Raw genomic sequence first — 12532 nt, forward strand, 5'->3', positions numbered from 1 at the left:
TTTGTGATAAATTCAGGCAGAGTTTTTCATTTTATTTTACTTTTTCAGCTGTGCAAAAAGAATCTGTGATTCGACTCTGACCCCACTTCTTCGCCAATGAGCACTCCAGGGCTGTTTGTGGAGACATCATTTCTAGAAATGTTCAGTGGTTCGTTTGTTTGTCCAAACAAAAGCCTTCCCTGCCTATCGCAGCAGACCCTGAGGGTGATTCCGCCCCAGTTTCGAAAGCTCCAGACCGTCCAGGCTCTGCTCAAACTCAGAGCTAAAAGAACGACGTGGGTCTTTAACTCAGACCCATCGGCACTTTTTGAACAGCATGGGCAGAAATGGGACAAAATATGGTAAGCCACGAGGAACAGATAGATTTAAGGGAATAAAAACCAGAGTCACAAAAGTGGCACAGACGGAGATGTCCCATTGTCTGAGAGTGGCACAAAAGCAGACTGGTTTTAGGGCGAGCCTTGCTAAAAGGCCTTTTTAAAAACAATCCAGTGCCGCTTCGATCTGAAAGAGGAAAACACATTTCACGCTTCATTTCTCTTACTGCTCAGTGAGCTTGCTCCTCACTTTAAATCTCTCTTTGTCCTTGATCCCCATCTCTACATTTTGCTCCACTTACTTCTTCCAATGGCTTGTGCACTTGGACAATGCCTTGGTTCACCGGGCTTCGTCCACCGAGTCCCCCCCTTTGAATAACTTTTTCCCTGATGAGTCTCTTAATATGCCAGCTTCCTTATCTGGTGGAGAAGCGAGGGGCCATCATGCATACCAAAACGTCTCCTTAGCAGGAGCACAAAATAATAAACAGAGTATGTGGTCGCATACAGAAGTCATTACTTTAATTTCTATGACGCAGGTGGGCAGGAAGTATTTTCCTCATTTGACACACGAGGAAGAGGCACGTTCCCTCGGTGTGGCACGCATCACGCTGGGCTCACTTTTCATTGAGGTCAATGGCACTGCAAGGAATCATCACCATGCTGCCTGCCAGGATTCGGAGGCTCAAAGAATTCAAGGAAGGCTCCCACAGTCCCAAGTTTTTCAAATGACATGGGTCCAGTACGGAATCCCACGTGTCAGTGCTGTTTCTGTTACAGCACAGCATTTGGGGAGTGAGCGTTCTGGAAGGCAACAGATAGACACTTCTGTTCCCAACACAGAGCTCTTTAATCTGAAGAGATTACAAGAAAGTGATTTGCCTTTATTTTTTTCCCCTTTGTTCTCTCCTCAGTGGGACGCCTGGGACCCACACACTCATATTCTGTTTCTGTAGCATCTGCTGTTATTGGTTTATGCTACAGACTAACTGGGACTCATGCTCTTTGTATTTAATCCTTAAAGCAACCCCAAGAGACTGTTTGGAGCAAGAGTCCTTTTATTTATAGAATGGGCAGAATTGGCTTTCATCCCTGTAGAGATTTATTCCTCTAAAATGATCAGAAAAAAGTAGTCAGGAACTGGATAATATTTGCTATACTTGTTAGCATTTTGCAGTTAGCATATATGTGGTTTCACTGGAAATTGCACACATACTCTGGAAACACATAATCTTTGGATAATGAGGAGGGAATAGCATGTAGCTAAAAAGGGTGTGCGTCTTTCATTGTGAGACCCAGGCAAATGTCCTTTTTCGGCCACCAACTCTTATAAAAGTCACAGATGTCAATTTATCTCTTTGGCCCGAGTTTCACCTTTCAAGTGAGGGAGGAATTCTATGATCCCCAATCCCTAATATTTTATTATTCTCTATAATATGTATGGAAAACCCTGAATTTTTAAGAAGAGTACCAAACAGCTTGCAATATTGGACACTGAGCAGAATGTCCTGGAAAGTGATCCCAGACCTGAGTCAACAGAGAGGGAAGGGCAGGCAGGTTTGGTGGGAGAGGTGAGGAGAGTGGGGTTAAAGAGGTGGGCAAGTCTGGGCCACAGGGACATTACACAGGTTTGACAAGGGCCACCCTGGGGTTGTCCTTGACTGCATCTCTAGCCTTGGTAGTCTTTTCACTTTTAGTTTTTGCATTTTTGTTTATTTATCTGACTCATTGGCCAATTCGATAAGGATGACATTTATGCACTTTAGGAAGATTTTCTAAGGATGGGAGAAAAGATAAAGTTTTAATTCATCTCAAATCTTTCGTCATATTAATGGATACCCTGGTCTCCCCTGTCCCTCCCTACATGATTTAAAGAAACTAAATGGCATGTTTTGTGTAATTTAGTTTTGTCTTAATCAAAAACACCCATGCAATGCAACAGAGCATACACTGTTGAAGTCGGGCAGAAGTCTTGCACCACTCACCGCTCTGGTGTCCCAAGAGACAGACGGCCTAATGGCCACAAGCAATGGTTTGGGGTTCAAATCACAGTTACTCGATGAGTGACCTTCCGCAAGTTCACCAGTTGTTACACCTGCACGGTCCAAGGCAGCAGCCACTGGCCATAGGAGGATACAGAGTGCTTCAAATGTGGTTAGTGTGACTGAGGAAGTGAATTTTTAATGACGGCTAATTTCAATTAATTTTGATTTAACTTGAAGAATGGATACTCTCTCCAGTTATCTGAGAACATCCAACTAGTTTTGAAACCACTGAGATATGTCAATTTACTCTCTCAACTAGTAAACTTTATGAAATCTATATACCAAACAAGTTCTTAGGATAAATATTGAGCATCCAAATGGACATGTGTTATAAGCAATCATACGTAGTGAATTTGAAGACTTTGGTATAAAAATGTGAGATACCTCATTGACCATTTTATGTTGATTGTATGTCAAAATAATAATAGTTTGGATTTATTGAGTTGAATAAAACGTACTATTAATGTTGTTTTTTTTTTTTTTTTTACTTTTTAAAATACAGTTCCTAGGAAATTTTCTATTACATGGCTTGCATTATATTTCAATTGTACAGAGCTATGCTTTAATATCTCCCTCAATGATAAAAAAAAAATAGTCTCCTAGTCTTGTTGTTGTGACAACAAGAAAAGATAACTGTGCGAAGTTCTCAGGAAAGTGCCTAAAAAATAACTGGATGTACTCTCCAAAGAGCTATTATTTTGTGAACACCATTTCCATTTCTGCTTTCTCTGACACAGGAAGGAGAATTTGAAGACATATCCTGTGGGATATTCTATCTGTTACCCTGAGGTGCATGAAAGCAAAGAAGGCCATTGATCCCACACAGAGGTACCAATGGCAGGGATGCTGAGAATCTACCAAATAAATCCATATTTTGTTTTTATTTCATGGGTTCCGACTTTGTAAGCGTCGTGACCCATAAGATATGGCTTACGTGCGTTGATTCATTCATCAAACCTTTTACTGAGTATCTATTTCTAGAAGAATCCGGCTCCCATAATTTTGAACTCAGTTCCTTAGCTGTTCTCGCATCTACAAATGTTGAAATAACTTTAAAATGACAAATAAGATACAGACTATTCTGCATCTTTAAGTTAATAACTTCAATTCTACCCGCTGAACTCAAAATGCATTCTCTTTCCTTCTCAGTAATACCTGGTCTTCTACTTTTCTTTATTATTGTAGTGGTCTTAAATTCTAATCATTTATTTTAAGATCTTGAATATTTTTCTTTGTTCCTTATCATTTTTTAAAGCTTACTTATTTACGTATTTATGTACTTATTTATTTTTTAAAGTTTATTTATTTTTGAGAGAGATTCAAGAGTGCAAGCAGGGGAGGCAGAGAGACAGAGAGAGAGAGAGAGAGAGAGAGGGAGACACAGAATCTGAAGCAGGCTCTGGGCTCTGAGCTGTCAGTACAGAGCCCAACGTGGGGCTTGAACCCAAAAATCGTGAGATCATGACCTGAGCCGAAGTCAGATGCTCTACCGACTCAGTCACCCAGGTGCCCCTAAAGCTTATTTATTTATTTTGAGAGAGAGAGACACAGTGCGAATGGGAAAGGGACAAAGAGAGAGGGAGAGAGAGAATCCCAAGCAGGCTCTGTGCTGTCAGCGTGGAGCCCGACAGGGGGCTCGATCCCACGAAGAGTGAGATTATGACCTGAGCCGAAACCAAGAGTCAGACACTTAACCAACTGAGCCCCCCAGGCTCCCTGTCCCTTATCATTTTGAAATGTGGCATAATTTGGAGAATTGGAAAGATGCAATATTCCTTTATAAATGAAGAAAGGGAAATGAGAAAAAACCAAAAGTTAAATTTCGGAAGAGTCACAATTGGTGGATAACACAGAAAAGACTATCCAATGCACACAAATGTTCTTTGAACCATCTATTTATGTGAATAGTCTATTCAGTAAGTATTGCAGCACTCCAGGAAATAAACACACCTTGAATTTCCATTTTCCCACATTCTATGAAGCACAAATTAAGTTTCCTTCTGCTAGTTTAATTTCTTTTTCCTAAAATAACTCCTTACAAGTTTATTAAATTTGTGAAATTTTTTTTGTTTCAAGACAATAAAAGAAATCATAATAGCTAGAACTTAGTTCTTACCAGGTTCTTAGAAGTATCATGGGTCCCCTAGTTTAAGAATACCTTTATTTTAAGAAGAGTCCTATGAGATACTAGGATACACAGAGTAGTAGCCCCCCAAGGTTGTCCATGTGCAAAGTCTGGGAACCTACAAGTGTGTTATTTACACGGCAAGAGGGAAGTAAGGCTGTGGACCGAATTAAGGTTGCTGATCTGCTGACCTTGAGATCAAGAGAGGATCCTGGATTGTCCAGGTAGGAAACTTTGGAAGTGAAAGAGGGAGGTAGGAGAGTCCGGGGTGGGAATCAGAGAGATGTCTGAAGACAGCATACTGCTGTTGGCTTTGAAGATGGAAGAGGGCCAACAAAACAAAACAAAACAAAACAAAACAAAACAAAACAAAACAAAAGCACACACACACATACAAAAGGCAAAAAGCAAAACAAAATAAAACAAAAAATAAACCAAAAACCCCAACAGATCTTCCTCTAGAGGCTCTTTTAGAAAGGCACGCAGCCCTGCCAGTTTTAGCCCTATAAGACCCATTTTGGATTTCTGACTTCCAGAACTGTAAGATAACGAACGTATGTTGTTTTGAGCTACTAAGTGTGCCGTCACCTGTTTCAGCAAGCATAGGAAACTGACAGAGAGAGGTACCCTCTTTATTCCCGTTCTATGGAAATCCAAGGCATACAGAATTTAAATAATTGATCCAGAGATCACACAGCAAGCAAATGCACTCTGGCTCTCAACCCCTGGCAACACAGTAAAAGTCAGGACTGCACATGGCATCCTCTCTCTCTTCTTAGCATCTCTGTGCTCTCCAGGTCCCCAATCCATCGCTATCTCCTTATGGGAAGCCCTCCCCAACTGGCTTGTGGAGGCTGGATGCTCAAAGGATACAGTTGTAAGGTGGAAGGGAACTCTTTGCTTGAAGCACTTCTTACGATTACAACTTTACATTTGTCCGGTCCTTTCTGTCTCCACCAGCAAACTTTAAGCTCCAGAGTGCAGGAGCCAGAAACTGTATGCTGCTGTTTCTGGCTATTAGATGCAGGGGACGGTAGGCCCTCAGTTGTCTACTGAATTTCTGATGTGTAGGCCATGTAACGATGACAGATTTACATAAGCATATGGAATTTGTAGGTTTTAAGCAATGAACTACATTCCAGTGGGATAAAGTAGATTAGTGGAAATGAATTTCAAAATCCTAAACTTTAGCCCCTAAGTAAATCAGCTCCATGGAAATGAAATCTGAGGGAACGAAACAACAATCCAGATGAAATTTGTTGAAGGATGGGAAAAAATCGTATTCCTGTTCAGTGTGCCAAAAGATGCATTTTGTCCTCAACTGTATTACTCAGTTTTCACAAGATTTCATTATATCGAAGCCTGGTACTTGGGGATAAGCTTTAAATACACTCTTCTGGAAAGCAAAGAAACAAACAAAAACAAAAACAAGTATAACCAGGCTTTTTTTTTTATATTTGATTATCTTTAAAAGTTAAGGGGCTTTTTATTACTACTGATTTGTTAAGTCTATGCTTTTTCTAGTCATTTAACGATGTTTTCTTCCTTGGTAGTCTAATCTTTTAATCTTCAAACTATGGCCTCTCCCAAAACACTCACATCTACTAAAAGTATGAAGTTCTCTATATTCTGATATATATTTATATCTATCTGTATCTCTATATAGTTGAATTTGCTAATTGGTTTTGGAGAAAAGTTTCTGCATATCCCACCACACCTGATTTTTGGCTTTTCTTTATCGTTGTTGGTGGCTTTACCCTTTAAACATTACTTTTTAGATTCCGTCCATTTTTTCTTTGTTCTTTATTATTTCTAAATCTTTATCATTTGGAGATCTAGAAAGATGCACAATCATTTGGACAAGCTGGTAACAGATGTAATCTGAATTTAGTAAGCCTTTGCCTTAAAGATTCTTGTTGCTAATTACTAAGTCTCTGATCACATTCAATTAATTCTTATACCCATGGAGAAGCCATTCAATTCATTTGTTCATCTTCTACGCCTTTGGAATTCAGCTCAAAACCAGCTCACTAGGAAAAATAACTGTTGAAGATCCTCTGTGCTTACACCATCCGTGGCAGACCATTTAAAATCACACTCCATTACAGAAGCTTCCTTTCCCCGGGAAATCTTACATTAGTATATTCAAGATTCAACCTCACTAAAATGAAATAAGAACATTAATTCAGGATTTAGGATGTCTAGAAGTTGTTTCTTCCTCCTGTATCCATTCAAAAAGATGAAACTGGAAAATCATGTTAAAATCCCTTTGGTAATAAAGTTTTATTAAACTAGAATATTTATTATAGAATAAGAAGACAGATCATTTTATTTCCTTGGAAATAGTTCCCATAGTATATTCCTCTCTGTTCCCGATTTTAATCGTAGGACCCTCGTTGAGGTCTCTCTTCTGGCCACACCCAGCCACTCTCTCCTGGCCACTGTACCACTCTTTTGGGGAAGATATGGAACACATACAGTAAAGCCCTGATTTAAAAAAAAAAAAAAAAATTTTTTTTTTTACATTTATTTATTTTTGAGGGACAGAGAGAGACAGAGCACAAGTGGGGGAGGGACAGAGAGAGGAGACGCAGAATCTGAAGCAAGCTCCAGGCTCCAAGCTGTCAGCACAGAGTCCTATGCCAGGTTCGAACTCGCGAATGGTGAGATCATGACCTGAGCCGAAGTCGGGCGCTTAACCGACTGAGCCACCCAGGAGCCCCAGTAAAACACTGATTTAAATGGCCTCATCGCTAAGTGAGTCACCCAGAGGATAATGAACTCTCATGGGCATGGTGACCGACAGTGGATCTTTGGGGCTATAAGTTAGCCACCTAACCTACAGGACTCCATCCTTATACAACACTCACTAGTTTACAAAATAATTCCATAAAAATAAATATTCCGGTGCCTCCACCAGACAGTATTCCCCATTTAACAAACCTAGCTCAATGGATCAGCACGTTCAGGTCACATGGGCTTCTTTTTTTCAAGGTTTATTTTATTTTTGAGAGAGAGCATGAGTGGGGGAGGGGTGCGGGGGGGGGGGCAGAGGATCTGAAGCAGGTTCTGTGCTGACAGCGGAGACCCCGATGCGGGGTTCGAACCCACGGGCCATGAGATCATGACCTGAGCCGAATTCGGACGCTTAACCCACTGAGCCACCCAGGTGTCCCCACCGATGCTCACGTGACAGGCTTGAGGCCGACACAGGGCTTCTGACTCCAAATCTCAAATTCACCACCAATTCTCAGCAGTTTTCAGGCATTCAGGTGAACAAAAAGCACCCAGGAAAAACCCTAGTTCCTTTGTACGTATGTTAGGCAGAAGCGCAAATACAAAGCAGAGGTCAAAGGTACAAACCAGCAGAGTTTCCCTTTGGGTTGAGCCCACATCATTCACCAGAGCGTACTGGTCCGGTAGAGGGCCAAGACTGTAAATACTTCAGGCTCTGTGGCCCACTGATGGTCTCTGCTGCACAGTCTTCTCTCTTTTATGTTTTGTTTTATAAAATGTTAAAATTGTGAAAAGCATTCTTAGTTCACAGGCCGTACAAAAACAGACCAAGGGCAGGATCTGACCCGTGCACCCTAGCACCGGGCCTGGTGTGCTAGAGTTTCTAGAGTGCCAAAGTGGGCCTGGTAACACAGGCCTCCTGGAAGGAACTTACGTACCCTGGCTCTCAAATGTTCACCTACAAGCATATGTCCTTGACTCACAGAAGAGATTTCACCTCCCTAACTTACCACAAGTTTAGGCTATTCCCATTTTCTGCTGTTATACAGCCGGAGAGAGAGGCCAGCAGCCTGCCTGGCACTTGCTTCTTGACTTCCTCTTGGGTCATCTCTACCCTCCTATATATATGAAGGGATAGTTACTCTTCGGCCGGGGGGGGGGGGGTGGGCAGGGAGGGGAGGAGGGGAGTGGGGGTGGAGAGGGCACAGGCCTTAAAATGGAGGCCCACTTCTAAATAACATGAGAAATTATAAACATTCCCCAGAAAGCAGCAGATAGACATAAATTAAATTAGGTAGTATCTGAGACCTTTTAATGAAATATGTTATAAAGGAAGTTGAAAATAATAGTTGACAACAAGATTTCTGTTAATTCTCCCATTAGAACAAAAACTTTAGTGAGAGAAATTAGAGCTCTGAAAGAATTTCATTCCCCCCCCCCGCCCCGTTAAACTTGACTGCATTTTATTTTTTTTGACATGTACTTATTTTTGAGGGAGAGAGAGAGACAGAATGAGAGCGGGGGAGGGGCAGAGAGAGAGAGGGAGACACAGGATCTGAAGGAGGCTCCAGGCTCTGAGCTGTCAGCACAGAGCCCGACGTGGGGCTTGAACTCACAAACTGCGAGATCATGACCTGAGCTGAAGTCGGATGCCTAACCGACTGAGCCACCCAGGCGCCCCAGCTTGCCTGCATTTTAATAGACCGTTCTCTATTAAACAGTTGTAAATGCCAAGGACCCACAATGGTTTATTTTGATGTTTACCAAGGCTTTCCACTGTGGACTACGCAACCAAACTACAGTCGATGCCAGCCCAAAGCTTACCCAGGCATGAATTCAGAGCCTGGACGTCAGGAATAAGATTCTTTGGTATAATGAAGTCTTGAGGGCCAAAGCCTCCTGAAGAATATGAACATTCACCACCTTGTATGTATTGTAGTAGCTTTCTCCATCCTTAACTTACACCATTTCAATGAAAAGTTAAGTAGGCAACTTTATCAATGGGGCTTTTCATGTCAGCCAATTACGTAAAAACTTCAAAGGGTCGACAATACTTATGTTCAGTTTTTAGGCTTTTATGAAGGGAATTGAGCTGGCACTCCTGGGGCATGAAGAGTTCCTATCTATATGGGGTTCCCCCATCTGCCAGTGAGATAAGAAAAATATATGAAAGTAAATAAGTATGAGTTCAATACAGAAAACAAGAAAAAGAGATCATTTATTCCCTTGTCAACCATTTCATTGGTATCCAGACTGTGTCTCACATTAGTATCTACTCTGTAGACTGTTCCTCAGAACTCAGACTTGTATATCCCATTTCCAGTTTGAAATCTCCATGTATAGATAGACCTAACAGACATTTCAAACTTAACATGTCTTGGGGCGCCTGGGTGGCGCAGTCGGTTAAGCGTCCGACGTCAGCCAGGTCACGATCTCGCGGTCCGTGAGTTCGAGCCCCGCGTCGGGCTCTGGGCTGATGGCTCGGAGCCTGGAGCCTGTTTCCGATTCTGTGTCTCCCTCTCTCTCTGCCCCTCCCCCGCTCATGCTCTGTCTCTCTCTGTCCCAAAAATAAATAAAAACGTTGAAAAAAAAATTAAAAAAAAAAAACAACTTAACATGTCTTACGGTGAACTTCGATTGTCATGCCAGACCTTCTCCTACAGTCTTCCCCGCCTGAATGACAACTCATTCGTTAAGGCTAAATGAAACAAACAAACCAGGACTGAGACCAAATTACCGCACGTTCACACTCATCCCTGAGTCCTCTCCTTCTCTCACACTTCAGGTTGAACTTGAAAGCGAGCCCTACTGGCCCTACTTTGAAATCCATCCGAATCCATCCACTTCTCGAAACCTCGACAACTACCATTCAGCTCTGTTGCTGGGACCACTGCAAAGCTTGACGATTAGTGGTGTCCCTGCTTCCGCTCTGGCCCCACTGCAGCCGTGGATCCTGCTACTCACCTGCGCCAGGGCCTCCGGGTTAGTGGGCTTACCGTTAAAAGAGCACTTTCTGTCCCCGAGGCACTGATCTAAGCTCTTTGCAAGTATTACTGAATTCTCACAATAACTTTACACGGTAGGTGCCATTACTGTCTGTGTTTTAGTAGTGAAAAAATGAAGGCACAGGGGGGACAAGTCATTTGTCATGGTCATACAGCTGACACAGAGACAGGACTCAAACCCTGACATTCTGGCTCCACAGCTCAGGCTCTTGACTTTCTGTGCCTGCTCCCTCCAATGCCTTCCTTACTCTTGGGAAAAGCTTTCTCTCCGTCTTCATGATGGCCTTTGTGATCTGTCCCCCATTACCTCCATGACCTCACCTGCTACTACTTTCTCTTTGACTTGCTTGGCCACAATGGCCTCCTCACTCTTTCCCAAACACCCTGGGCCTTTCCCCATATTACAGACTTTCACCCTGGCTGGTTCTTCCACCTGAGACACTTCCCCACAGAGAAGTGGCATGAGTCATTCCCTCACCTCCTCTGGGTCTTTCCCCAAATGTCACTTTTTTCCGGTACTGAACATGCCCCTTATTGAACATCTTTCTAATATATCTAGACACGATTCTAAGCACTTAATGTATGTTTTACTTTATCAAACCCTCACAACAGCTCTGCATTGATGACACTATTATCCTCATCTTACAGGTGAGAAAAAGAGGCATAGAAATGTTAAACAGTGTGGGGAAGGTCACATAGCTGATAAGTGATAAATTAAGATTTCAACCCAGGGGCTCTGGCACCAGAGTTTGTGATTTCTCTCCCTCTCTCTCTCTCTCTCTCTCCTTTCGCCCCACCCCTCTCTCAAACACACACACACACACACACACACACACACACACACACACACACACAGTATCAATATGCAAATTTGGTGACTAAAAGGTGATGGAAAGTGAGAGAGAAAAAAAAATCAGGTTGTTCAGAAGCTTAGAGCCAGAGTGAGAAAATGATTAGCCCATCAGGATAAAGAAGGACGTGAGGTACAGAGGTGTAGATGATCAGTTTCCAGAGCTGTGTGTTTCTGGGTGTCATCCATGGGGCTCTTCCATCCGAAGCACCTGGAGGTGTTGACTAAAAGTACAGATTCCCAGGCTGTACCCCACACCTTCTTATATAGAGTCTTTGGGTCCAGGCGCCCAAGGATTGACCCACACACAATTCCTAGGTGACTTTAAAACACATTAAAGCTTTTGAGCTACTATCTTGAAAGATGCGGAATCGTTTCATTGACTTAAATTTGTACACTAAACATCACAACGCTCATATGGCATTTCCATAACGACAAGACTTGGAAAATACACTATCAATGTAAAACTTGGCAACTTAGGACGGGGATCTTTGATGAGTTTGTTCACAGGTGGATTCCAAATGCCTGGAACAGCGGCTGGCCCATGGCGGGCCACCAATAAATAGCTGTTGAATGCATGAATGTGGAGTGGCCCATAGGAAACTCTCAGGATGCACAGTGATTCTGTCTGTGCATATTTTACCCGAAGTGGTCCAAGATTTCCATCAGTCTTCTCATAAAACTCAGTTTTACCACCATCTCCTCTAGAGGTTAGGAACAGAGTGGAAATTATACTGGCTTTTGTAATCCTTGATCTAAATGTGACTTCAGGCTCTGGAATGTGGCAGCTGTGTGATATGAACAAGATATGCAATCATTCTGAAGCCCTGTTTCCTTCACCAGTAAATTCAACATCACTCTATTTAATGTTCATAATGATATCATATAAAGTAATAGAAACCTTGAAACAATAAGACATTGTTACTGATTTTTCTTTTGCAAATTTCCACCCGCTAAGTTTTACAGTATAAGTGGTAAAATTGGAGGTGGGGAGGCTGTTAAATGATAGAGACGGCATGAGCAGAACACATAACTATAGAATGCTAACATCATAAACAAGAGGTAAACTTGGGGGGAAAATGTCTCAGTCCCTTTAAAATCTAATTTGTAAAAACCTCCGGGAATAATAAGTATGAAATTATTCCTAAATTGCATTTCCTCCTAGAGAAAACCATAGCACAACAGTTCAAGAACTGTATTGCTTTTTTATTTTATTTTTAAAAAATGTTTTTAAGTGTGTATTTATTTTTTATTTATTTATTTATTTTTTTTTTAAAGACTTTTTATTTATTTTTGGGACAGAGAGAGACAGAGCATGAACGGGGGAGGGGCAGAGAGAGAGGGAGACACAGAATCGGAAACAGGCTCCAGGCTCCAAGCCACCAGCCCAGAGCCTGATGCGGGGCTCGAACTCACGGACCGCGAGATCGTGACCTGGCTGAAGTCGGACGCTT

At 42.1% G+C, this 12532-nt stretch overlaps 1 protein-coding gene and 1 long non-coding RNA gene across 7 annotated transcripts in view; one reads left to right on the forward strand and one right to left on the reverse strand.

Moving 5' to 3' along the window:
- Positions 1 to 3448, forward strand: part of LOC147578707 (uncharacterized) — a 28225-nt gene extending 24777 nt beyond the window's left edge. The window contains exon 3 of the long non-coding RNA XR_015255587.1: positions 3100 to 3448. This is a non-coding gene — a long non-coding RNA (uncharacterized LOC147578707). The remainder of the gene's footprint in view (positions 1 to 3099) is intronic.
- DOCK10 (dedicator of cytokinesis 10) overlaps positions 1 to 12532 on the reverse strand; it is a 271165-nt gene that overhangs the window by 196418 nt on the left and 62215 nt on the right. The gene's annotated exons all lie outside the window — the stretch shown is intronic.

The sequence above is a fragment of the Puma concolor genome, chromosome C1 (assembly GCF_028749965.1).
Source record: "Puma concolor isolate L17-30 chromosome C1, mPumCon1.1.hap2, whole genome shotgun sequence".
Classification (NCBI taxonomy): Eukaryota; Metazoa; Chordata; class Mammalia; order Carnivora; family Felidae; genus Puma; species Puma concolor.